This window comes from Triticum urartu, chromosome 2A (assembly GCF_056163025.1).
Source record: "Triticum urartu cultivar PI428250 chromosome 2A, HENAU_Tu73, whole genome shotgun sequence".
Lineage (NCBI taxonomy): Eukaryota > Viridiplantae > Streptophyta > Magnoliopsida > Poales > Poaceae > Triticum > Triticum urartu.
This window is the reverse complement of record NC_141874.1, coordinates 238,199,974-238,225,364: the sequence shown is the minus strand read 5'-3', so window position 1 is coordinate 238,225,364 and position 25,391 is coordinate 238,199,974.

Genomic DNA, 25,391 nt, shown 5'->3' with positions numbered 1-25,391 from the left:
CCTCTTTTCTGCCCACAGGGCCCTGCGGCCCCTCGTTGGCTTGTCGCCGCAGGTTCGGCCTCCCATTTCTGGGAGGCCGGGATTAGCCCTGGGTAATCAGCCGTAATGGCCACCAAGGCGTTGTCCTTGCTCAATTGATGGAACACCCCATCAATCAGCTCCACAGATAAGTCCGGATCCTCTTGAGAGGCCGGGTCGAGGCACCATCCTGGGTCCTCGGGTTGTGGAGGAGGGCTGCTTATTTCTTTAACAGCCTGGCGCAGTTCCTGCGTTGAAATCACTAGATTGAATATTTAACAATGGGGATATAAAACGGATGGGCAAGATATGACCACTCACCTAGCTTGGAGGATTGTACATGGAAAATCCACCCTTTGGGTCGACGCGGAGAAAATCCTCCTCTTCTCCCTTGTACAAAGCGGATAAGGTCTTTATTAGAGCCGCAGCCGAATCCGGCCCCTTACGGCCGTAGTGGGTGGTGTTGTCCTCCCCGTTGAAATCCCACATGGGGTGGCTTCTATACTGTAGCGGCTGCACCCCTCGCATGATGCATGCGGCCATGACCCCGATCATGGTTAGTCCGGAATGAGCTAACAATCTTATCCGGCCCATCAGGTAAATAACATCCCTGTCACTTTCCCTCTGAGGGCTCCGTGGACGCCAGCTTAGGCGTTTCTTTAAGGGAGCACTGTCGAATTCAGGGAGGCCGATCCGGATAGGATCCGGCAGCGGGAAGTCTTCTATATAAAACCATTCCGAGGGCTAGTCTTCGGATGCCTTCTTTGGGGTTCTGGACAGATATCCGGTCCCGGCGATGCGCCACACTTCGGCTCCGCCCACTTGATACATTGACCCCTTCTTGGAACAGGGCACGGGGTAGAATAGCTCTTTCCACAGCCTGAAATGAGCCTCAACACCCAAGAATAGCTCGCAGAGGGCTACAAAGCCCGCGATATGTAATACGGAGGCAGGCGTGAGATTATGTAGCTGGAGGCCGTAGAACTGCAGCAGCCCCCGGAGAAATGGATGGATTGGAAATCCGAGCCCCCTTATTAAATAAGGGACGAGGCACACCCGCTCTCCTTTGGAGGGATTAGGGGCACTCTCCGCTTGCTCTCCGCCGTTATAGATGGCAAGACCGGCTCGAACTGGGATCATATAGGCCGGGGGGAGAAATCCCTTGGTCTGGAGCGTCACTAGCTCGCTATGCGGGACGGAGCATCTCTCCCAATATCCAGGCTTAGGTCTGGAAGGGCGAAGAGGGGAGTTGTGGCGGCTGGCCATGGTGGAATGGACCTTTGTCGGATGCGCTCTGATGAACACTCGCGAAAGGGAGAAGGTGTGGTTTGGATCTAAATCCTCGTCCCCTTAAATAGGTCAGCTCATTTACACGGCTAGGGGTGTGAATGTAAAAACACTCATACTTTTCATATTCGTTTGACATGTGGGAAGCGGCCATTATTGGGCGTAGAAGCCAAGGAGCGCAACATCTGCAAGAAACCGGACTTTATTCAACAGGTACGCAGAATTTGGAGGAGAACCCGCCTTGCAATGCCGAAGACAATCTGCGTGCCGGACTCATCGTCATTGAAGCCTGGTTCGGGGGCTACTGAGGGAGTCCTGGATTAGGGGGTGTCCGGATGGCCGGACTATACCTTCAGTCGGACTCCTGGATTATGAAGACACAAGATTGAAGACTCCGTCCCGTGTCCGGAAGGGACTTTCCTTGGCGTGGAAGGCAAGCTTGGCGGTACGGATATGTAGATCTCCTACCATTGTAACCGACTCTATGTAACCCTAACCCTATCCGGTGTCTATATAAACCGAAGGGTTTTAGTCCGTAGAAGATATATAACAACAATCATACCATAGGCTAGCTTCTAGGGTTTAGCCTCTTCGATCTCGTGGTAGATCTACTCTTGTACTACCCATATCATCAATATTAATCAAGCAGGACGTAGGGTTTTACCTCCATCGAGAGGGCCCGAACCTGGGTAAAACTTCGTGTCCCTTGCCTCCTGTTACCATCCAGCCTAGACGCACAGTTCGGGACCCCCTACCCGAGATCCGCCGGTTTTGACACCGACAGGGGTACTTCTCAGGTTTCCAGTAAGAGCCATCAGCATTCATTTTCCTTTCGAACCCAACACCCTCTTTCCTAGGGTTTCGGTTCAGAATCTGCCTTTTGAGGACATAACATAGTGTCTGATGCCCTTTGAGACTTTTGTACACCCCTGTTTCAAGCAATGTCTTCAACCTAGCATTTTCATCGGCAATAGCAGTGGCATCCTCAGCAGAGGGGTTAGTTACCACATCAACAGTTGAAGATATTGCAACAGTAGCAACAGTAGAACATCCAGCAACAGAAGTAGCGTTATCACACTCAATGCATTTAAGACATGATGGTTCAAATCCTTCCTGAGTGGGACTGATCTGTTTGGCATGAAGTGACTCGTTTTCCTTTTGAAGATCTTCATGGGCCGCTCTCAATTTCTCAAGATCTTGCTTCCTTTGAAGATAATCATAGGAAAGCTTTGCATGAGTTGTTGAGAGCGTTTCATGACGACTTTCAAGTTCCTCATACTTAACATGAAGATTTTTTATGTCTTCAATTAAGGACTGAGATCGAGTCATTTTAGCGTCTAACAGGTCATCGCTTTTGTCTAACAGTTTTTGAATATGTTCCATAGCTTTCTGTTGTTCAGTTGCAATTTTAGCAAGTGTTTTGTAGCTGGGTTTGGAACCACAATCAGAGTCATCTTCGCTGGATGTTTGATAGTGAGTAGTGCGTGAGTTTACCTTGGCACCGCGTGCCATGAAGCAGTAGGTGGGAGCGGAGTTGTCCTTGTCATTAGCATCGGCGTTGGTGATGAAGTCATTGTCTTCAGTGTTGAAGATGGACTTGGCAACGTAGGTTGTAGCCAAACTTGCAACGCCAGAATCGGAATCCTCCTCAGACTCCACCTCTGCCTCCTCAGAAGTAGACTCCTCCTCTGAATCCATTTCCTTGGCAACAAATGCACGAGTCTTGCCAGATGAGCTCTTCTTGTGTGATGAAGACTTTGAGGAAGACTTGGAAGAAGACTTTGAGTATTTCTTCTTCTTCTTGTCATCAGAATCATATTCCTTGCTCTTCTTCTTCTTATTCTTGTTCTCATTGTCCCACTGCGGACACTCAGAGATGTAGTGACCAGGTGTAACACCCCGGATGTAACTTTCCCTATTTGTACTCCAACTCTTGCCGTTTCCGGCGTTAAGTTATATTTATTTCCTCAGGTTCGGGTCTTTGTCTCCGTGTGTTGTTGTCGTTGTCATGCATCTCATATCATGTCATCATGTGCATTGCATTTGCATACGTGTTCATCTCATGCATTCGAGCATTTTCCTCGTTGTCCGTTTTGCATTCCGGCGCTTCGTTCTCCTCCGGTGGTCATTTCTAGCTTTCTTTCGTGTGTGGGGATTAAACATTTCTGGATTGGACCGAGACTTGCCAAGCGGCCTTGGTTTACTACCGGTAGACCGCCTATCAAGTTTCGTATCATTTGGACTTCGTTTGATACTCCAACGGTTAACCAAGGGACCGAAAAGGCCTCGTGTGCGTTGCAGCCCAACACCCCTCCAATTTGGCCCAAAACCCACCAAACTTTGCTCCATGTCCTAGAGCGTTCGATCACGATCGTGTGGCCGAAAACCGCACCTCATTTGGACTCTCCTAGCTCCCTCTATGCCTATATATACACCCCCCATTCCAAATTCGCGGATCCTCTCCCCCCTAACCCTAAAAATCCCAAATCCGCCGCCGCCTACGCCCGTCGCCGCCACCGGCCGCGCCGGCCTCTCCGTCGCCCGGCCTCCCCGGCCCCGCTCCTCCCCATCTCCGGCAAGCCCCGGCCGGTCCTCCCTCCTCCTCCGGCGAGAAGCTCCGGCGAGAGCCCGGCCACCTCGGTTCGCGCGCCGCCCCGATCCAGATCTGTTTTCAGGGTTGACCTAATTTTCTCTAAGTCCCTAAATTTTCAGTCCATATGCTCCTGTTCGCGGCTCCGTAACTTTGCATACGTAGCTCCGATTTGGGCATATAGCATATCAAAATGTTCATCTCAGAGAGTACAATATTTCATTCCATTGCATCATTTTCATTTGAGCTCATCTTGATGCCCGAAATGCTGTTAGAAGAAGGCTACTTGAGATACTTGTCAGATCTGTTACTCCGTTTAGCACTTTTGTCATTTTTGCCATGATTAATGTGTGCATGATATGCCCGTGAGTTCTTCATATGTTTTGTTAAGGGTTTTGTCATCTCTCCAGAGGTGAAACCCATGTATTTTTAGGATGTGTGTGGTGACTTGTGCAAGCTTGCAAAGTAGTGCACTTGCTAATTCTGTTTTCAGGGACTTAGTGATTTCACTAAGTCCTGGGATTGTTTATCTCATGATGCCATATGTTCTTGTTGTTTCCTAGTGATTCATGCCTCTTTTGAGGATGATCAGTAAGGATGTTTTGTTAATATTGTAGTGCTCTATCCATCCATGTCTTTGTTTGTAATTATGGAGCACCCTAGCTTGAGTCAATCGAGCTCTACTTTTGCTTTGTTGCGAATCTGGGCAGATCGTCAACTTGTTTGCGATTTTGCCGACATTATTGTAATTGATCCGTGCATGCTATGCTATTATTCTTGCTATTTCTAGCTTGCATTTTGTGCCTTCTTAAGGGATGTATGCTTGTCTTGCCATGACTTGCACCGTGGTGAGTGCATCGAACTCGTACACATGCCTTCGTGAGTTATGTTTCAGCATGTCCCAGTTTTCACCAAGTCTGAAAACTGATTATGTTTTTGCTATGTTCGTGTGCTTGTTAGTATATTTTGTGATCCCTTTTGGCTCAAGGTCACTAAGGGACTTTTGTTAAGATTGTTGAGTAGCTCCATGCCATGTCTTTCTTTGTCATGTTCAGGTCCTGTAGCATGTTGTTTCGTTGCTCCAAAGAGGGCTATATGATCTAAAATTCCAGACAAGTGTTGATTTCACTAAGTCTGAGATCTGTTTGCCATTTGCATTTTTGCCATGCTTGTTTGAACCTGTTAATGGATGATTTGGCCGTAGCTCAGTGCTAGACTTTTGTTAAGCATCTTGTGTGCATCCTTGCCATGTATTTTGTTGTCATGTTTGGGTGCTATAGCATGTTCATTTCATTGCATTTAGATGCCTACTTGATGTAAATCGCAGACCGGTGTCATTTTTGAATTGCTTGCCATTTCCAAACCGTAACTCCAATTCCGGCGTTCTTTATATCGTTTTCAAGCGATTTCATCTCATATTTCCAGTGGAACCCTTGGAATTCCAAGTTGAGGCCAGGTTCATGCATTTCCTGTCATATCTTGTATTTTGCATCCCGCATCGCATCCCGCATAGCATATCATCATTTCATCATATTGCTTGTTCTTGCACGTGGTTGATTGTATCCTTGTTGCTTGTTTGTCTTGTTTGGGTAGAGCCGGAAGACGAGTTCGCTAACGAGGAGCCCGTTGAGTTTGCTTTTGAGGATCCAGTCAACTCTGACAACTGTGCAGGCAAGATGATCATACCCTCGAAATCACTACTATCTTTGCTATGCTAGTTTGCTCGCTCTTTTGCTATGCCATTGCTATGATGCCTACCACTTGCTTGCAAGCCTCCCAAATTGCCATGTCAAACCTCTAACCCACCATTGTCCTAGCAAACCGTTGGTTGGCTATGTTTCCGCTTTGCTCAGCCCCTCTTATAGCGTTGCTAGTTGCAGGTGAAGATTGGAGGCCGTTCCTTGTTGGGACATCGTTTTTTTTTACTTGTTGGGATATCATTATATTGCTATGTTATCTTAATGCATCTTTATACTTGGTAAAGGGTGGAAGGCTCGGCCTCTCGCCTAGTGTTTTGTTCCACTCTTGCCGCCCTAGTTTCTGTCATATTGGTGTTATGTTCCCGGATTTTTGCGTTCCTTACGCGGTTGGGTTATAATGGGAACCCCTTGACAGTCCGCCTTGAATAAAACTTCTCCAGCAATGCCCAACCTTGGTTTTACCATTTGCCACCTAGCCTTTTCCCTTGGGTTTCGCGGACTCAAGGGTCATCTTATTTTAACCCCCCCGGGCCAGTGCTCCTCTGAGTGTTGGTCCAACCTAGAGCACCGTGCGGGGCCGTCCCTTGGCAACTTGGGTTACGTTGGCTCCCATACGCTTAGCTTATCCGGTGTGCCCTGAGAACGAGATATGTGCAGCTCCTATCGGGATTTGTCGGCACAGCGGGTGGTGTTGCTGGACTTGTTTTACCATTGTCAGAGTTGTCTTGAATTACCGAGATACCAAGTCTGATCGGAACGTCTTGGGAGGAGGTCTATTCCTTCGTTGACCGTGAGAGCTTGTCATGGGCTAAGTTGGGACTCCCCTGCAGGGATTGAACTTTCGAAAGCCGTGCCCGCGGTTATGGGCAGATGGGAATTTGTTAATGTCCGGTTGTAGATAACTTGAACCTTAACTTAATTAATATGAATCAACTGAGTGTGTTACCGTGATGGCCTCTTCTCGGCGGAGTCCGGGAAGTGGACACGGTGTTGGAGTAATGTTTGCGCAGGTTGCTCTCTAGTTTCTCGCTCGCGCTTTGCCTCCTCTTCTCGCTCTCTTTTGCGAAAAAGTTAGCCACCATATTTGCTAGTCGCTTGCTGCAGCTCCACTCATATTTTACCTTGCCATTCTTATAAGCTTAAATAGTCTTGATCGCGAGGGTGCGAGATTGCTGAGTCCCTGTGGCTCATGGATTACTATTACACCAGATGCAGGACCTGATGATTCCGCTCCAGGAGACGCGTATGAGCTCAAGTGGGAGTTCGACGAAGACTCTCAACGATACTATGTTTCCTTTCCCGATGATCAGTAGTGGTGCCCAGTTGGGGGTGATTGGGACCGTGTCGCATGTTGGGTTCTCTTTTATTTTGGTGCCGTAGTCGGGCCATGAGTGTTTGGATGATGTAATGTTATTTATGTACTTGATTGACGTGGCGAGTGTAAGCCAACTATGTTATCTCCCCTTTATTATTCATATTACATGGGATGTTGTGAAGATTGCCTAACTTGCGACATATGCCTTCAATGCGATTATGTCTCTAAGTCGTGCCTCGACACGTGGGAGCTATAGTCGCATCGAGGGTGTTACACCAGGTTTCTTGCACTTGTGGCATGTTCTCTTCTTGTAGTCATGAGCAGAAGCTTCATCATTCCTTGAGTTGGATCGTGAGGACTTTCTGAAGCCTTTCTTCTTGGTGAATTTCTGGAACTTCTTCACAAGCATAGCAAGCTCCTTTCCAATGTCTTCAGGATCATCAGAACTGCAGTCAGATTCTTCTTCAGATGAGGAAACAGCTTTTGCCTTCAAGGCATGAGTTCGGCCATAGTTGGGACCGTAGATGTCTCTTTTCTCAGAAAGCTGAAACTCATGTGTGTTGAGCCTTTCAAGTATGTCAGACGGATCGAGTCTCTTGAAGTCAGGGCATTCTTGTATCATCAGGTCTAGGGTGTCAAACGAGCTGTCAAGTGATCTCAGGAGTGTCTTGACGATTTCATGTTTGGTGATCTCAGTAGCACCGAGAGCTTGAAGCTCATTTGTGATGTCAGTGAGTCGATCAAACGTGAGCTGAACATTCTCATTGTCGTTTCTCTTGAAGCGGTTGAAGAGGTTGCGAAGGACACTGATCCTTTGATCTCTCTGGGTTGAGACGCCTTCGTTGACCTTGGAGAGCCAGTCCCAGACTAGCTTAGAGGTTTCCAGAGCACTCACATGGCCATATTGCCCTTTTGTCAGATGACCACAGATGATGTTCTTGGCAGTGGAATCCAGTTGAACGAACTTCTTGACATCAGCAGCGGTGACACCTTCACCACCCTTGGGAACGCCATTCTTGACGACATACCAGAGGTCGACATCAATGGCTTCAAGATGCATGCGCATCTTATTCTTCTAGTAGGGATATTCAGTTCCATCGAAGATGAGGCATGCAGCGGAGACTTTGATTATCCCTGCAGTCGACATAGCTAAAACTCCAGGTGGTTAAACTGAATCACACAGAACAAGGGAGTATCTTGCTCTGATACCAATTGAAAGTGCTAGTGATTGACTAGAGGGGGTGAATAGGCGATTTTTATGGAAGTCTTCAAAACATGGAAGTTTCGAAGACAAATGATAGAAATAAACTTATTACCATGCAGCGAAAGGTAGACTACACTAGGCAAGCCATAGTCAAGTATTCCATGAAGTGAAAGCACAAAGACTAATAGCAGCTAGGCAGTATGGATCAGGATGGAAGATAGTATGCATCCAATCAGAACAAGCAGTCACACAGTGAAGACAAAAAGATAATGCAAACAGGCAATGACTTCACAAGGACCAACTGCAAATAAAGAGATGGGAAGGATAGAACCAGTGGCTCGTTGAAGACAATGATTTGTTGGACCAGTTCCAGTTGCTGTGACAACTATACGTCTGGTTAGGGAGGCTGAGATTTAACTCAGAAGACCGCGTCTTCACCTTATTCCCCTTGAGCTAAGTACACCCAGTCCTCGCCCAATCACTCTGGTAAGTCTTCAAGGTAGACTTCCAAACCTTCACAGACTTCGTTCACCGGCGATCCACAATGACTCCTAGATGCTCAGAACGCGACGCCTAACCGGCTGGAGGATTCACAGTGAAGGAAATGCCCTAGAGGCAATAATAAAGTTATTATTTATTTCCTTATAATCATGATAAATGTTTATTATTCATGCTAGAATTGTATTAACCGGAAACATAATACATGTGTGAATACATAGACAAACAAAGTGTCACTAGTATGCCTCTACTTGACTAGCTCGTAAATCAAAGATGGTTATGTTTCCTAACCATGAACAATGAGTTGTTATTTGATTAACGGGATCACATCATTGAGAGAATGATCTGATTGACATGACCCATTCCATTAGCTTAGCACCCGATCGTTTAGTATGTTGCTATTGCTTTCTTCATGACTTATACATGTTCCTATAACTATGAGATTATGCAACTCCCGTTTACCGGAGGAACACTTTGGGTACTACCAAACGTCACAACGTAACTAGGTGATTATAAAGGAGTACTACAGGTGTCTCCAAAGGTACATGTTGGGTTGGCATATTTCGAGATTAGGTTTTGTCACTCCGATTGTCGGAGAGGTATCTCTGGGCCCTCTCGGTAATGCACATCACTTAAGCCTTGCAAGCATTGCAACTAAATGAGTTAGTTGCGGGATGATGTATTACAGAACGAGTAAAGAGACTTGCCGGCAACGAGATTGAACTAGGTATTGGAATACCGACGATCAAATCTCGGGCAAGTAACATACCGATGACAAAGGGAACAACGTATGTTGTTATGCGGTCTGACCGATAAAGATCTTCGTAGAATATGTAGGAGGCAATATGAGCATCCAGGTCCCGCTATTGGTTATTGACTGGAGACATGTCTCGGTCATGTCTACATTGTTCTCGAACCCGTAGGGTCCGCACGCTTAAGGTTACGATGACAGTTATATTATGAGTTTATGCATTTTGATGTACCGAAGGTTGTTCAGAGTCCCGGATGTGATCACGGACATGACGAGGAGTCTCGAAATGGTCGAGACATAAAGATTGATATATTGGAAGCCTATGTTTGGATATCGGAAGTGTTCCGGGTGAAATCGGGATTTTACCGGAGTACCGGGAGGTTACCGGAACCCCCCGGGAGCTATATGGGCCTTAGTGGGCTTCAGTGGAAAAGAGAAGGGGCAGCCCAAGATAGGCCACGCGCCTCCCCCCTCCCCTAGTCCTATTAGGACAAGGAGAGGTGGCCGGCCCCCCCTCTCTCTTTTCCCCCTCCGCGAATCCTATTCCAACTAGGATTGGGGGGGGGGAATCCTACTCCCAGAGGGAGTAGCACTCTCCTGGCGCGCCCTCCTTGGCCGGCCAGCCTCCCCCCCTTAGTCCTTTATATACGGAGGCAGGGGCACCCCAGAGACACACAAGTTGATCCACGTGATCTATTCCTTAGCCGTGTGCGGTGCCCCCAGCCACCATAGTCCTCGATAATACTGTAGCGGAGTTTAGGCGAAGCCCTGCTGCTGTAGTGCATCAAGATCGTCACCACGCCGTCGTGCTGACGGAACTCTTCCCCGACACTTTGCTGGATCGGAGTCCGGGGATCGTCATCGAGCTGAACGTGTGCTAGAACTCGGAGGTGTCGTAGTTTCGGTGCTTGATCGGTCGGATCGTGAAGACGTACGACTACATCAACCAAATGCTTCCGTTGTCGATCTACTAGGTATGTAGATCATACTCCCCCTCTCGTTGCTATGCATCACCATGATCTTGCGTGTGCGTAGGAAATTTTTTGAAATTACTACGGAACCCAACAGTGGCATCCGAGCCTAGGCTTTACATGTTGATGTTATATGCACGAGTAGAACACAAGTGAGTTGTGGGCGATATAAGTCATACTGCCTACCAGCATGTCATACTTTCGTTCGGCGGTATTGTTGGATGAAGCGGCCCAGACCGACATTACGCGTACGCTTACGCGAGACCGGTTCTCCCGACGTGCTTTGCACAGAGGTGGCTTGTGGGTGACAGTTTCTCCAACTTTAGTTGAACCAAGTGTGGCTACGCCCGGTCCTTGCGAAGGTTAAAACGGAGTCAAATTGACAAACTATCGTTGTGGTTTTGATGCGTAGGTGAGATTGGTTCTTACTTAAGCACGTAGCAGCCACGTAAAACTTGCAACAACAAAGTAGAGGACGTCTAACTTGTTTTTGCAGGGCATGTTGTGATGTGATATGGTCAAGACATGATGCTGAATTTTATTGTATGAGATGATCATGTTTTGTAACCGAGTTATCGGCAACCGGTAGGAGCCATATGGTTGTCGCTTTATTGTATGCAATGCAATCGCGATGTAATGCTTTACTTTATCACTAAACGGTAGCGATAGTCGTAGAAGCACAAGCTTGGCGAGACGACAACGATGCTACGATGGAGATCAAGGTGTCACGCCGGTGATGATGGTGATCACGACGGTGCTTCGGAGATGGAGATCACAAGCACAAGATGATGATGGCCATATCATATCACTTATATTGATTGCATGTGATGTTTATCTTTTATGCATCTTATCTTGCTTTGATTGACGGTAGCATTATAAGATGATCTTTCACTAAATTATCAAGAAGTATTCTCCCTGAGTATGCACCGTTGCGAAAGTTCTTCGTGCTGAGACACCACGTGATGATCGGGTGTGATAGGTTCTACGTTCAAATACAACGGGTGCAAAATAGTTGCACACGCGGAATACTCAGGTTATACTTGACGAGCCAAGCATATACAGATATGGCCTCGGAACACGGAGACCGAAAGGTCAAGCGTGAATCATATAGTAGATATGATCAACATAATGATGTTCACCAATGAAACTACTCCATCTCACGTGATGATCGGACATGGTTTAGTTGATTTGGATCACGTGATCACTTAGAGGATTAGAGAGATGTCTATCTAAGTAGGAGTTCTTAAGTAATATGATTAAATTGAACTTAAATTTATCATGAACTTAGTCCCTGATAGTATCTTGCTTGTTTATGATGGTTGTAGATAGATGGCTCGTGCTGTTGTTCCGTTGAATTTTAATGCGTTCCTTGAGAAAGCAAAGTTGAAAGATGATGGTAGCAATTACACGGACTGGGTCCGTAACTTGAGGATTATCCTCATTGCTGCACAGAAGAATTACGTCCTGGAAGCACCGCTGGGTGCCAGGCCTGCTGCTGGAGCAACACCAGATGTTATGAACGTCTGGCAGAGCAAAGTTGATGACTACTCGATAGTTCAGTGTGCCATGCTTTACGGCTTAGAATCGGGACTTCAACGACGTTTTGAACGTCATGGAGCATATGAGATGTTCCAAGAGTTGAAGTTAATATTTCAAGCAAATGCCCGGATTGAGAGATATGAAGTCTCCAATAAGTTCTATAGCTGCAAGATGGAGGAGAACAGTTCTGTCAGTGAGCATATACTCAAAATGTCTGGGTATAATAATCACTTGATTCAATTGGGAGTTAATCTTCCAGATGATTGCGTCATTGACAGAATTCTCCAATCACTGCCACCAAGCTACAAGAGCTTCGTGATGAACTATAATATGCAAGGGATGAACAAGACTATTCCCGAGCTCTTCGCGATGCTAAAAGCTACGGAGGTAGAAATCAAGAAGGAGCATCAAGTGTTGATGGTCAACAAGACCACTAGTTTCAAGAAAAAGGGCAAAGGGAAGAAGAAGGGGAACTTCAAAAAGAACAGCAAGAAAGTTGCTACTCAAGAGAAGAAACCCAAACCTGGACCTAAGCCTGAAACTGAGTGCTTCTATTGCAAGCAGACTGGTCACTGGAAGCGGAACTGCCCCAAGTATTTGGTGGATAAGAAGGATGGCAAGGTGAACAAAGGTATATGTGATATACATGTTATTGATGTGTACCTTACCAATGCTCGCAGTAGCACCTGGGTATTTGATACTGGTTCTGTTGCTAATATTTGCAACTCGAAACAGGGACTACGGATTAAGCGAAGATTGGCTAAGGACGAGCTGACGATGCGCGTGGGAAACGGTTCCAAAGTCGATGTGATCGTGGTCGGCACGCTACCTCTACATCTACCTTCGGGATTAGTATTAGACCTAAATAATTGTTATTTGGTGCCAGCGTTAAGCATGAACATTATATCTGGATCTTGTTTAATGCGAGACGGTTATTCATTTAAATTAGAGAATAATGGTTGTTCTATTTATATGAGTAATATCTTTTATGGTCATGCACCCTTGAAGAGTGGTCTATTCTTATTGAATCTCGAGAGTAGTGATACACATATTCATAATGTTGAAGCCAAAAGATGCAGAGTTGATAATGATAGTGCAACTTATTTGTGGCACTGCCATTTAGGTCATATCGGTGTAAAGCGCATGAAGAAACTCCATACTGATGGACTTTTGGAACCACTTGATTATGAATCGCTTGGTACTTGCGAACCGTGCCTCGTGGGCAAGATGACTAAAACACCATTCTCCGGTACTATGGAGAGACCAACAGATTTGTTGGAAATCATACATACAGATGTATGTGGTCTGATGAATATTGAAGCTCTTGGCGGATATCGTTATTTTCTCACCTTCACAGATGATTTAAGCAGATATGGGTATATCTACTTAATGAAACATAAGTCTGAAACATTTGAAAAGTTCAAAGAATTTCAGAGTGAAGTGGAAAATCATCGTAACAAGAAAATAAAGTTTCTACGATCTGATTGTGGAGGAGAATATTTGAGTTACGAGTTTGGTGTACATTTGAAACAATGCGGAATAGTTTCGCAGCTCACGCCACCCGGAACACCACAGCGTAATGGTGTGCCCGAACGTCGTAATCATACTTTACTAGATATGGTGCGATCTATGATGTCTCTTACTGATTTACCGCTATCGTTTTGGGGATACGCTCTAGAGACGGCCGCATTCACGTTAAATAGGACACCATCAAAATCCGTTGAGACGACGCCTTATGAACTGTGGTTTGGCAAGAAACCAAAGTTGTCGTTTCTGAAAGTTTGGGGCTGCGATGCTTATGTGAAAAAGCTTCAACCTGATAAGCTCGAACCCAAATCGGAGAAATGTGTCTTCATAGGATATCCAAAGGAAACTATTGGATACACCTTCTATCACATATCCGAAGGCAAGACTTTTGTTGCTAAATTCAGAAACTTTCTGGAGAAGGAGTTTCTCTTGAAAGAAGTGAGTGGGAGGAAAGTAGAACTTGACGAGGTAACTGTACCTACTCCCTTATTGGAAAGTAGTACATCACAGAAAACTGTTTCTGCGACACCTACACCAGTTAGCGAGGAAGCTAATGATGATGATCATGAAACTTCAGAACAAGATACTACTGAACCTCGTAGATCAACCAGAGTAAGATCCACGCCAGAGTGGTACGGTAATCCTGTTCTGGAAGTCATGTACTAGATCATGATGAAACTACAAACTATGAAGAAGAGATGGTGAGCCCAGATTCCGCAAAGTGGCTTGAAGCCATGAAATCTGAGATGGGATCCATGTATGAGAACAAAGTATGGACTTTGGTTGACTTGCCCGATGATCGGCAAGCAATTGAGAATAAATGGATCTTCAAGAAGAAGACTGACGCTGACGGTAATATTACTGTCTACAAAGCTCGACTTGTCGCAAAAGGTTTTCGGCAAGTTCAAGGGATTGACTACGATGAGACCTTCTCACCCCTAGCGATGCTTAAGTCTATCCGAATCATGTTAGGAATTGCCGCATTTTATGATTATGAAATTTGGCAGATGGATGTCAAAACTGCATTCCTGAATGGATTTCTGGAAGAAGAGTTGTATATGATGCAACCAGAAGGTTTTGTCGATCCAAAGGGAGCTAACAAAGTGTGCAAGCTCCAGCGATCCATTTATGGACTGGTGCAAGCCTCTCGGAGTTGGAATAAACGTTTTGATAGTGTGATCAAAGCATTTGGTTTTATACAGACTTTTGGAGAAGCCTGTATTTACAAGAAAGTGAGTGGGAGCTCTGTAGCATTTCTGATATTATATGTGGATGACATATTACTAATTGGAAATGATATAGAATTTATGGATAGCATAAAGGGATACTTGAATAAGAGTTTTTCAATGAAAGACCTCGGTGAAGCTGCTTACATATTAGGCATTAAGATCTATAGAGATAGATCAAAACGCTTAATTGGACTTTCACAAACCACATACCTTGACAAAATTTTGAAGAAGTTCAAAATGGATCAAGCAAAGAAAGGGTTCTTGCCTGTGTTACAAGGTGTGAAGTTGAGTAAGACTCAATGCCCGACCACTGCAGAAGATAGAGAGAATATGAAAGATGTTCCCTATGCATCAGCCATAGGATCTATCATGTATGCAATGCTGTGTACCAGACCTGATGTGTGCCTTGCTATAAGTCTAGCAGGGAGGTACCAAAGTAATCCAGGAGTGGATCACTGGACAGCGGTCAAGAACATCCTGAAATACCTGGAAAGGACTAAGGATATGTTTCTCATATATGGAGGTGACAAAGAACTCATCGTAAAAGGTTACGTTGATGCAAGCTTTGACACTGATCCGGACGATTCTAAATCGCAAACCGGATACGTGTTTACATTAAACGGTGGGGCTGTAAGTTGGTGCAGTTCTAAACAAAGCGTTGTAGCGGGATCTACATGTGAAGCGGAGTACATAGCTGCTTCGGAAGTAGCAAATGAAGGAGTCTGGATGAAGGAGTTCATATCCGATCTAGGTGTCATACCTAGTGCATCGGGTCCAATGAAAATCTTTTGTGACAATACTGGTGCAATTGCCTTGGCAAAGGAATCCAGATTTCACAAGAGAACCAAGCACATCAAGAGACGCTTCAATTCCATCTGGGGTCTAGTCCAGGTGGGAGACATAGAGATTTGCAAGATACATACGGATCTGAATATTGCAGACCCGTTGACTAAGCCTCTTCCACGAGCAAAACATGATCAGCACCAAGGCTCCATGGGTGTTAGAATCATTACTGTGTAATCTAGATTATTTACTCTAGTGCAAGTGGGAGAATGAAGGAAATATGCCCTAGAGGCAATAATAAAGTTATTATTTATTTCCTTATAATCATGATAAATGTTTATTATTCATGCTAGAATTGTATTAACCGGAAACATAATACATGTGTGAATACATAGACAAACAAAGTGTCACTAGTATGCCTCTACTTGACTAGCTCATTAATCAAAGATGGTTATGTTTCCTAACCATGAACAATGAGTTGTTATTTGATTAACGGGATCACATCATTGAGAGAATGATCTGATTGACATGACCCATTCCATTAGCTTAGCACCCGATCGTTTAGTATGTTGCTATAGCTTTCTTCATGACTTATACATGTTCCTATAACTATGAGATTATGCAACTCCCATTTACCGGAGGAACACTTTGGGTACTACCAAACTTCACAACGTAACTGGGTGATTATAAAGGAGTACTACAGGTGTCTCCAAAGGTACATGTTGGGTTGGCGTATTTCGAGATTAGGTTTTGTCACTCCGATTGTCGGAGAGGTATCTCTGGGCCCTCTCGGTAATGCACATCACTTAAGCCTTGCAAGCATTGCAACTAAATGAGTTAGTTGCGGGATGATGTATTACAGAACGAGTAAAGAGACTTGCCGGCAACGAGATTGAACTAGGTACTGGAATACCGACGATCGAATCTCGGGCAAGTAACATACCGATGACAAAGGGAACAACGTATGTTGTTATGCGGTCTGACCGATAAAGATCTTCGTAGAATATGTAGGAGCCAATATGGGCATCCAGGTCCCGCTATTGGTTATTGACTGGAGACATGTCTCGGTCATGTCTACATTGTTCTCGAACCCGTAGGGTCCGCACGCTTAAGGTTACGATGACAGTTATATTATGAGTTTATGCATTTTGATGTACCGAAGGTTGTTCGGAGTCCCGGATGTGATCACGGCCATGACGAGGAGTCTCAAAATGGTCGAGACATAAAGATTGATATATTGGAAGCCTATGTTTGGATATCAGAAGTGTTCCGGGTGAAATCGGGATTTTACCGGAGTACCGGGAGGTTACCGGAACCCCCCGGGAGCTATATGGGCCTTAGTGGGCTTTAGTGGAAAAGAGAAGGGGCAGCCCAAGATGGGCCGCGCGCCTCCCCCCTCCCATAGTCCTATTAGGACAAGGAGAGGTGGCCGGCCCCCCTCTCTCTTTTCCCCCTCCGCGAATCCTATTCCAACTAGGATTGGGGGGGAATCCTACTCCCAGAGGGAGTAGGACTCTCCTGGCGCGCCCTCCTTGGCCGGCCAGCCTCCCCCCCCTTAGTCCTTTATATACGGAGGCAGGGGCACCCCAGAGACACACAAGTTGATCCACGTGATCTATTCCTTAGCCGTGTGCGGTGCCCCCAGCCACCATAGTCCTCGATAATACTGTAGCGGAGTTTAGGCGAAGCCCTGCTGCTGTAGTGCATCAAGATCGTCACCACGCCGTCGTGCTGACGGAACTCTTCCCCAACACTTTGCTGGATCGGAGTCTGGGGATCGTCATCGAGCTGAACGTGTGCTAGAACTCGGAGGTGTCGTAGTTTCGGTGCTTGATCGGTCGGATCATGAAGACGTACGACTACATCAACCAAACGCTTCCGTTGTCGATCTACTAGGTATGTAGATCATACTCCCCCTCTCGTTGCTATGCATCACCATGATCTTGCGTGTGCGTAGGAAATTTTTTGAAATTACTACGAAACCCAACACACAGTCCTCAAGTGTAATAAGTCTTCAGATCACACAGACAGGAAGACTTCAGTGATGCCTAACACTCTTTGGCTCTGGGTGTTTAGGGATTTGTCCTCGCAAGGATTTATCTCTCAAAGGCTTCGAGGTGGGTTGCTCTCAAACGACAAAAGCCATGCACTAACTCTGAGCAGCCACCAATTTATGGTGTAGGGAGTGGGCTATTTATAGCCACTAAGCAACCCGACCTGATTTGTCTGAAATGACCCTAGGTCACTAAGGAACTGACACGTGTTCCAACGGTCAGACTTCAAACACACGCGACAGCTTAACTTGGGCTACAAGTAAAGCTGACTCATCCAGCTCTGGATAAGATTTGCTCTCATTGTCTTCGCTCGAAGACTTAGGATTAGGTTGAGCATCACTTCAGTCACTCTGACTTTTTCACTTGGACCCCACTTAACAGTACGGTGGTTCCTATGACTCAACAAAGAAGAAAAGGAAACTACGAAACAGCTATGTCTTCGCACTCCATAGTCTTCACGTGAATGTCTTCTCGAGTCACAATCTTTGTTGTGAGTATCTTCACATACCACCATTGTCTTCAATGTATTCACACATTTTTAGGGGTCATCTCTGGTAGGTAAACCGAATCAATGAGGGACTACTACCTGTGTTATCCAGCAATTCTCACAAACACATTAGTCCCTCAACTAGGTTTGTCGTCAATACTCCAAAACCAGCTAGGGGTGGCACTAGATGCACTTACACTAAGGATAAAACGATAGGGTCTATTTCTACATAAATAGATCTTGTACATCATGTCATCGTTCTTATTGCATTACTCCGTTTCTCCATGAACTTAATACACTAGATGCATGCTGGATAGCGGTCGATGTGTGGAGTAATAGTAGTAGATGCAGGCAGGAGTCGGTCTACTAATCTTGGACGTGGTGCCTATGTAAGGATCATTGCCTGGATATCGTCATGATTATTTGAAGTTCTATCAATTGCCCAATAGTAATTCGTTTACCCACCGTTTGCTATTTTTCTCAAGAGAAGCCACTAGTGAAACCTACGGACCCCGGGTCTCTTTCTCATATTATTTGCCTTTGCGATCTATTTTATTTGCCTTTTATTTTTAGATATATTAAACCAAAAATACCTTGCTACAATTTATTTTATTTAGCGTTCGATCTATCAATATTTACAACTCTCTCACTTCTGTTTGCCAATTTGTGGCACTGTTACCTGAAAGGGATTGACAACCCCTTTTACATGTCGGGTTGTGAGTATTTGTTATTTGTGCGCAATTGTTGTTTACGTAGTGTTGCTTGGTTCTCCTACTGGTTCGATAACCTTGCTTTCATCACTGAGGGAAATACCTACTGTCATTGTGCTACATCATCCCTTCCTCTTTGGGGAAATACTGACGTAGCTTCAAGCCGCATCAAAAGGAATTTTTGGCGCCGTTGCCAGGGAGGATCAAGTCAAGATAGTTTCCCGTCAACGTGCCAATTTCTAGTGTCGTTGCCGCGGAGGATCATCTACACCTACCAGGTTCCTAATCACAATCTCATCTCCTTGCAATTTACATTATTTTCCATTTGCCTCTCGTTTTCATCTCCCCCACTTCACAAAAATTGCCATTTTATTCGCCCTCTTTTCTTTCATCGTTTTCTTGTCGGATCTGTTTTTGAGTGCCATCTTGTTGCGTAGTCACCATGACTCAAGAGAACACCAAGTTGTGTTATTTCTGAAATAGCAAGAACAATGAATTTATTGGCACTCTGATTTCTCCCGCCACTAGTGCGGAATCTTGTGATATTAATACTACTTTGCTGAATCTTGTTATGAAAGATCAATTTTCTGGTACTCCTAATGAGGATTCCACGTCCCATCTTAATACCTTCGTGGAACTATGTGATATGCAAAAGAAAAAAGATGTGGACAATGATATTGTGAAGATGAAATTATTTCCGTTTTCTTTGCGTGATTCTGCAAAAAATTGGTTTTCTTCTTTGCCTTGCAATAGTATCGATTCTTGGAATAAGTGCAAAGATGATTTTATCACTAAGTATTTTCCGCCCGCAAATATTATTTCCCTTAGAACCCAGATCATGAATTTAAAGCAACTTGAACATGAGCATGTTGCACAATCTTGGGAAAGGATGAAAATGATGCTAAGGAATTGCCCAACTCATGGGTTAAATCTTTGGATGATCATACAAAAATTTTATGCGGGGTTGAATTTTGTTTCTCATAATATTTTAGATTCTGCCGCGGGTGGTACTTTTATGGAGATTACTTTGGGTGAAGCCACTAAATTGCTTGATAATATTATCGCAAATTATTCACAATGGCATACCGAAAGAGCTCCTACTAGTAAAAAGTTAATTCGGTTGAAGAAATTTCTTCTTTGAGTGAAAAAGTTGATGCTCTTATGAAATTGGTTGTTAGTAAAAGTGTTCCTATTGATTTCAATGATATGCCTTTGTCTACTCTGATTGAGCAAAATAGTGATGCCGTAGATGTGAATTTTATTTCCCGAAATAATTTCAATAACAATGCTTATAGAGGTAATTTTAATCCTAGGTCTTTTCCTAGTAATTCCTCTAATAATTATGGCAATTCCCATGGAAATCAATCTTATAAAAATAATAGGAACACCTCTGATCTTGAGAACTGTATTAAATAATTTATCAACACTCAAAAAAAATCAACACTACCATAGAAAAAAGTTGAATAAGATTGATGATTTGTCTAGAAGTGTTGATAGAATCTCTCATGATGTAGAAAATCTCAAGATGAAAATTTTTGTGCCTAAGGTTGAGGAATCAATTAAAGCTCTCTATGTTTCTATGTATCGAAGTAAGAAAAGAATCGCTATGCTTAGAGCTAAAAGAGAATTTTTAGAAAAAAGTGTTTTCTAGTGATTACTTTTGCAAAAGTGATGAAGATCTTAAAATGCTTGGTGTTTCTTCTTCCTTGTTTAGTAAAGTTAAGACTGATGAAAAAGGGACTGGAGAAGAGTCAACTTTAGTTAGAAGGCGTCCCGATAATTTGGAGGGTGAAAATATTTTTGAGAAAATTGATAAAAGTGGGTTTGAAGAGGTCAAAACTTTAACTAGTGATGTGCCCACTCTTTTGGATTACAAAGACTTTAATTATGATAGTTGCTCTTTGATTTATTGTATTTCTTTATTGCAATCCATGATAAATTCACCCCATGCTTATGAACAAAATAAAGCTTTTACTAAGCATATTGTTGATGCTATGATGAAAGCTTTAGAAGAAAAGTTGGAATTAGAAGTTTCAATTCCTATAAAATTGCATGATGAATGGGAACCTACTATCAAAGTCGAGATTAAAAATTATGAGTGTTTTGCTTTGTGTGACTTGGGTGCTAGTGTTTCTACAATTCCGAAATCTTTATGTGATGTGCTTGGTCTTACCGATATTGAAGAATGTTCTTTAAATTTGCACTTGGCGGATTCTACTATTAAAAATCCTATGGGAAGAATTAATGATGTTATTATTCTTTAAAATAGGAATTATGTGCCCATAGATTTTATTGTCCTTGATATTGATTGCAATCCGTCTTGTCCAATTATTCTTGGTAGACCGTTTTTACGCACTATCGGTGTCGTGATTGATATGAAGGAAGGCAATATTAAGTTCCAATTTCCACTAAGGAATGGTATGAAACACTTCCCTAGAACAATAATTAGGCCACCATATGAATCAATCATGAGGGCATCTTATGTATCTAGAACCAAAGATGACAAAACTTAGATCATTGCTTTATGCCTAGCTAGTGGCGTGAAACAATAGCGCTTGTTGGGAGGCAACCCAATGAATAAATTTTATTTTTTGCTTTTTGCTTCCTGTTTTTGAGTGTTAGAACAATTATGCTACTGTTATGATTGTGGTTTAATTAGTGTTTGTGCCAAGTAAAGCCTTTAGGATCTTCTTGGGTGATAGTTGTTTGATCTTGCTGAAAAACAGAAACTTTGGCGCTCACAAAAATAATTTTAATTTTTAAACAGAGAGCGACAAAATACCAATTCTTCTTGAAGAAGATTGACATACAAATTTCCCAGGTCTTCATAATTTTCAAGAGTTTTTGGAGTTAGAGAAGTATTCAAAATATCCAGATTGCTACAGACTGTTCTGTTTTTGACAGATTCTGTTTTCTTTGTGTCGTGTGCTTGTTTTGATGATTCTATGGTTTTCTTTGATGAATTTTTGCCATAGAAAAGTTGGAATATAGTAGATATAATGCAAGAATAAAATATGAATTGGTTTTCTACAATACTTATAGTAGTGATTTGTTTTCTTATACTAACGGATCTCATTGAGGCTTTGTTGAGTTTTGTGTGATTGAAGTTTTCAAGTTTTGGGTTATCTTACGATGGATGAAGGAATAAGGAGTAAGAAGAGCCTAAGCTTGGGGATGCCCCGGCATCCCCCGCTATTATCCAAAGAGAAGCAAGCAACTAATCTTGGGGATGCCCCGAGTGGCATCCCCTCTTTCTTCTAACGACCATCGGTATTTTACTCAAGGCTAACTTTTTATTCATCACATACTATGTGTTTTGCTTGGAGCGTCTTGTGTGATATGAGTCTTTGCTTTTTGTTTTTAGTCTTGATCCCTTGCTGGACACACCTATTTGAGAGAGCCAAAATTATGCCATGACTTGCTAGAATTGCTCTCTATGCTTCACTTAAATTTTTATGAGCTATGGATTTGCTCTAAATGCTTCACCTATATCTTTTTGAGCACGGTGTGCTTTAGGATTTTTGAAGAAATGCTCTCTTGCTTCACTTAGATTTATTTGAGATTTAGTAAAATTTCCAAGAAATTCTCTCTTGCTTCACTTAATTTAATTTGAGAGAAAGAAATATTATGCTCATGATCTTCACTTATATTTGTTTGAGCTTATCAAAAGCAACACATGAAAATTAGTTCCAAAGTGATAGATATCCAAGAGGGATATAATAAAAACTTTCATGAAGATCATTGGACAAAATAAACTTGATTCTTAGTAATAGTTTTGAGATATGAGGATGTGATATGTGAGTCGTGTTGATGAGTAATTATGCTTTAGTAAGAATATTGGTGTTAAGGTTTGTGATTTCCTATGCAAGCACGAAAGTCAATAGTTGTGCAATGAAATTACATCCTACTTGTGGTGCATTATTCGGTGTTAATTATGCTTAATGCTCGCTTATGAGATAATTCGTTTCTTGGTTGGTCGCTTCTCAATCTTTTGCTAGCCTTCATTTTGCACTAAGTATGATCACTAGTTGTGCTTTCAAAACCCTTTAAACCAGGTTTGCCACATGATTCCACTATATCTACCTATATGTGGTATTCTTTTGTCGTTCTAAGCAAATTTGTATGTGCCATCTCTAATATTCAAAATATATTTCTCTTTTGTGTGCTCGTACCGCTCGCGAGGCGGTGAGGGGTGGCTAATATTTTCCATGCTAGATGTGTTATTCTCACGATGAGTGTTTATTCACTTGTCATTGCACGAGAGTAAGGCAAAGGTATTAGGGATGCCCAGTCCTGAAACAAAAAATGAATTTATTTTATGTTGTTAAATAATAAATTTCTTGGAAAGTGTTGGTATGAGAGGCACCCATGGATACGGTTAGCCATGGAAAGTGAAAGTATGGTGCAAAAAGGAATAAACTTTATTTTCTATTTGGGAACCGCCTATGATATATCTAGCATGGAAGGTGTTGGGAACTCTAAGTCGTTTTCGTTGGTGGGAAAAGTATGCCTCTCAAAATTTTGTTTTTATCTCTCAATTTTCGCTTTGATCTCTGGCACCTCTACAAATCCCTACTTCCCTCTGCGAAGGGCCTTTCTTTTACTTTATGCAATTTTTATTTTAAATTTGAGTCTCCATCTTCTCTTATAAAGCACCAACTAGGGGGCACTATGATTGTACTTGAGCATTGGGTGTCGTTAATATGCGAGTGTGTTTCATGAATGGATCAATGATTGAGCATGATGGGCGAGGGATAACTTATTTTAGCGTTGATATTTTGAAAGACATGGTTGCTTGTTGGTATGCTTGAGTATTTAAGTTATCATGTCAAAACTAGACTATTGCTTTGAACAATATAAAAGTCCAAATGTCCATTCTATAAAGAAAAGAATATGATATGACATGTTAGGCAGCATTCCACATCAAAAATTCTATTTTATCATTTACCTACTCGAGGGTGAGCAGTAATTAAGCTTGGGGATGCTGATACATCTCCAATGTATCTATAATTTTTTATTGTTCCATGCTGTTATATTATCAATCTTGGATGTTTTATAATCATTTTATAGTCATTTTATATCATTTTATATCATTTTTGGTAATAACCTATTGACATAGTGCCCAAGTGCCAGTTGCTGTTTTTTCATGTTTTTTACATCACAGGTAATCAATATCAAACGGAGTCCAAACACAGCGAAACTTTTTGTGGACTTTTTTGGACCAGAAGACACCCAATGGGCCGGAGAAGCGCCTGGGGGTGCTCTGAGGGGAGCACAACCCACCAGGGCGCGCCTGGGGCCCACCAGGGCTCCCGGGCGCGCCCTGGTGGGTTGTGTCCACCTCGAGTGCCCCCTGGACTGCCTCTTTGCTCTATAAACACCCCAATATTCCAGAAACCCTAGGGGAGTCGACGAAAATCAATTCCAGCCGCCGTAGAGTCCAGAACCACCAGATCCAATCTAGACACCATCACGGAGGTGTTCACCACTTCCATTGGTGCCTCTCCGATGATGCGTGATTAGTTCTTTGTAGACCTTCGGGTCCGTAGTTAGTAGCTAGATGGCTTCCTCTCTCTCGTTTGATTCTCAATACAATGGTCTCTTGGAGATCCATATGATGTAACTCTTTTGCGGTGTGTTTGTTGGGATCCGATGAACTTTGAGTTTATGATCAGATCTATCTCTTTTTATCCATGAAAGTTATTTGAGTTTTTTTGATCTCTTATATGCATGATTTCTTATAGCCTCGTATTTCTTCTCTGATATTTAGGTTTTGTTTGGCCAACTTGATCTATTTATCTTGCAATGGGAAGAGGTGCTTTGTAGTGGGTTCGATCTTACGGTGCTTGATCCCAGTGACAGAAGGGGAACCGACACTATGTATTGTTGCTAATAAGGATAAAACGATGGGGTCTATTTTTACATAAATAGATCTTGTCTACATCATGTCATCGTTCTTATTGCATTACTCTGTTTCTCTATGAACTTAATACACTAGATGCATGCTGGATAGCGGTCGATGTGTGGAGTAATAGTAGTAGATGCAGGCAGGAGTCGGTCTACTAATCTTGGATGTGATGCCTATGAAAGTATCATTGCCTGGATATCGTCATGATTATTTGAAGTTCTATCAATTGCCCAACAGTAATTTGTTTACCCACCGTTTGCTATTTTTCTCGAGAGAAGCCACTAGTGAAACCTACGGGCCCCGGGTCTCTTTCTCATATTATTTGCCTTTGCAATCTATTTTATTTGCCTTTTATTTTTAAATCTATTAAACCAAAAATACAAAAATACCTTGCTGCAATTTACTTTATTTAGCGTTTGATCTATCAATATTTACAACTCTCTCATGCATGTTTGCCAATTTGTGGCACCATTACCCCAAAGGGATTGACAACCCCTTTTACACGTCGGGTTGCGAGTATTTGTTATTTCTGCGCAGGTGCTATTTACGTAGTGTTGCTTGGTTCTCCTACTGGTTCGATAACCTTGGTTTCATCACTGAGGGAAATACCTACCGTCGTTGTGTTGCATCATCCCTTCCTCTTTGGAGAAATACCGACGTAGCTTCAAGCCGCATCACCGGCCAAGTCAAGTCAGGCCACGTTGTATAAGTGGTGATATTGACATACTCACTCATGACAGCAGCAACTTCTTCAACTAAGCACGGAGAACATTATCATCTAAAGAATAATCATTTGTTGGATCTACCACGAGCTGCTTAT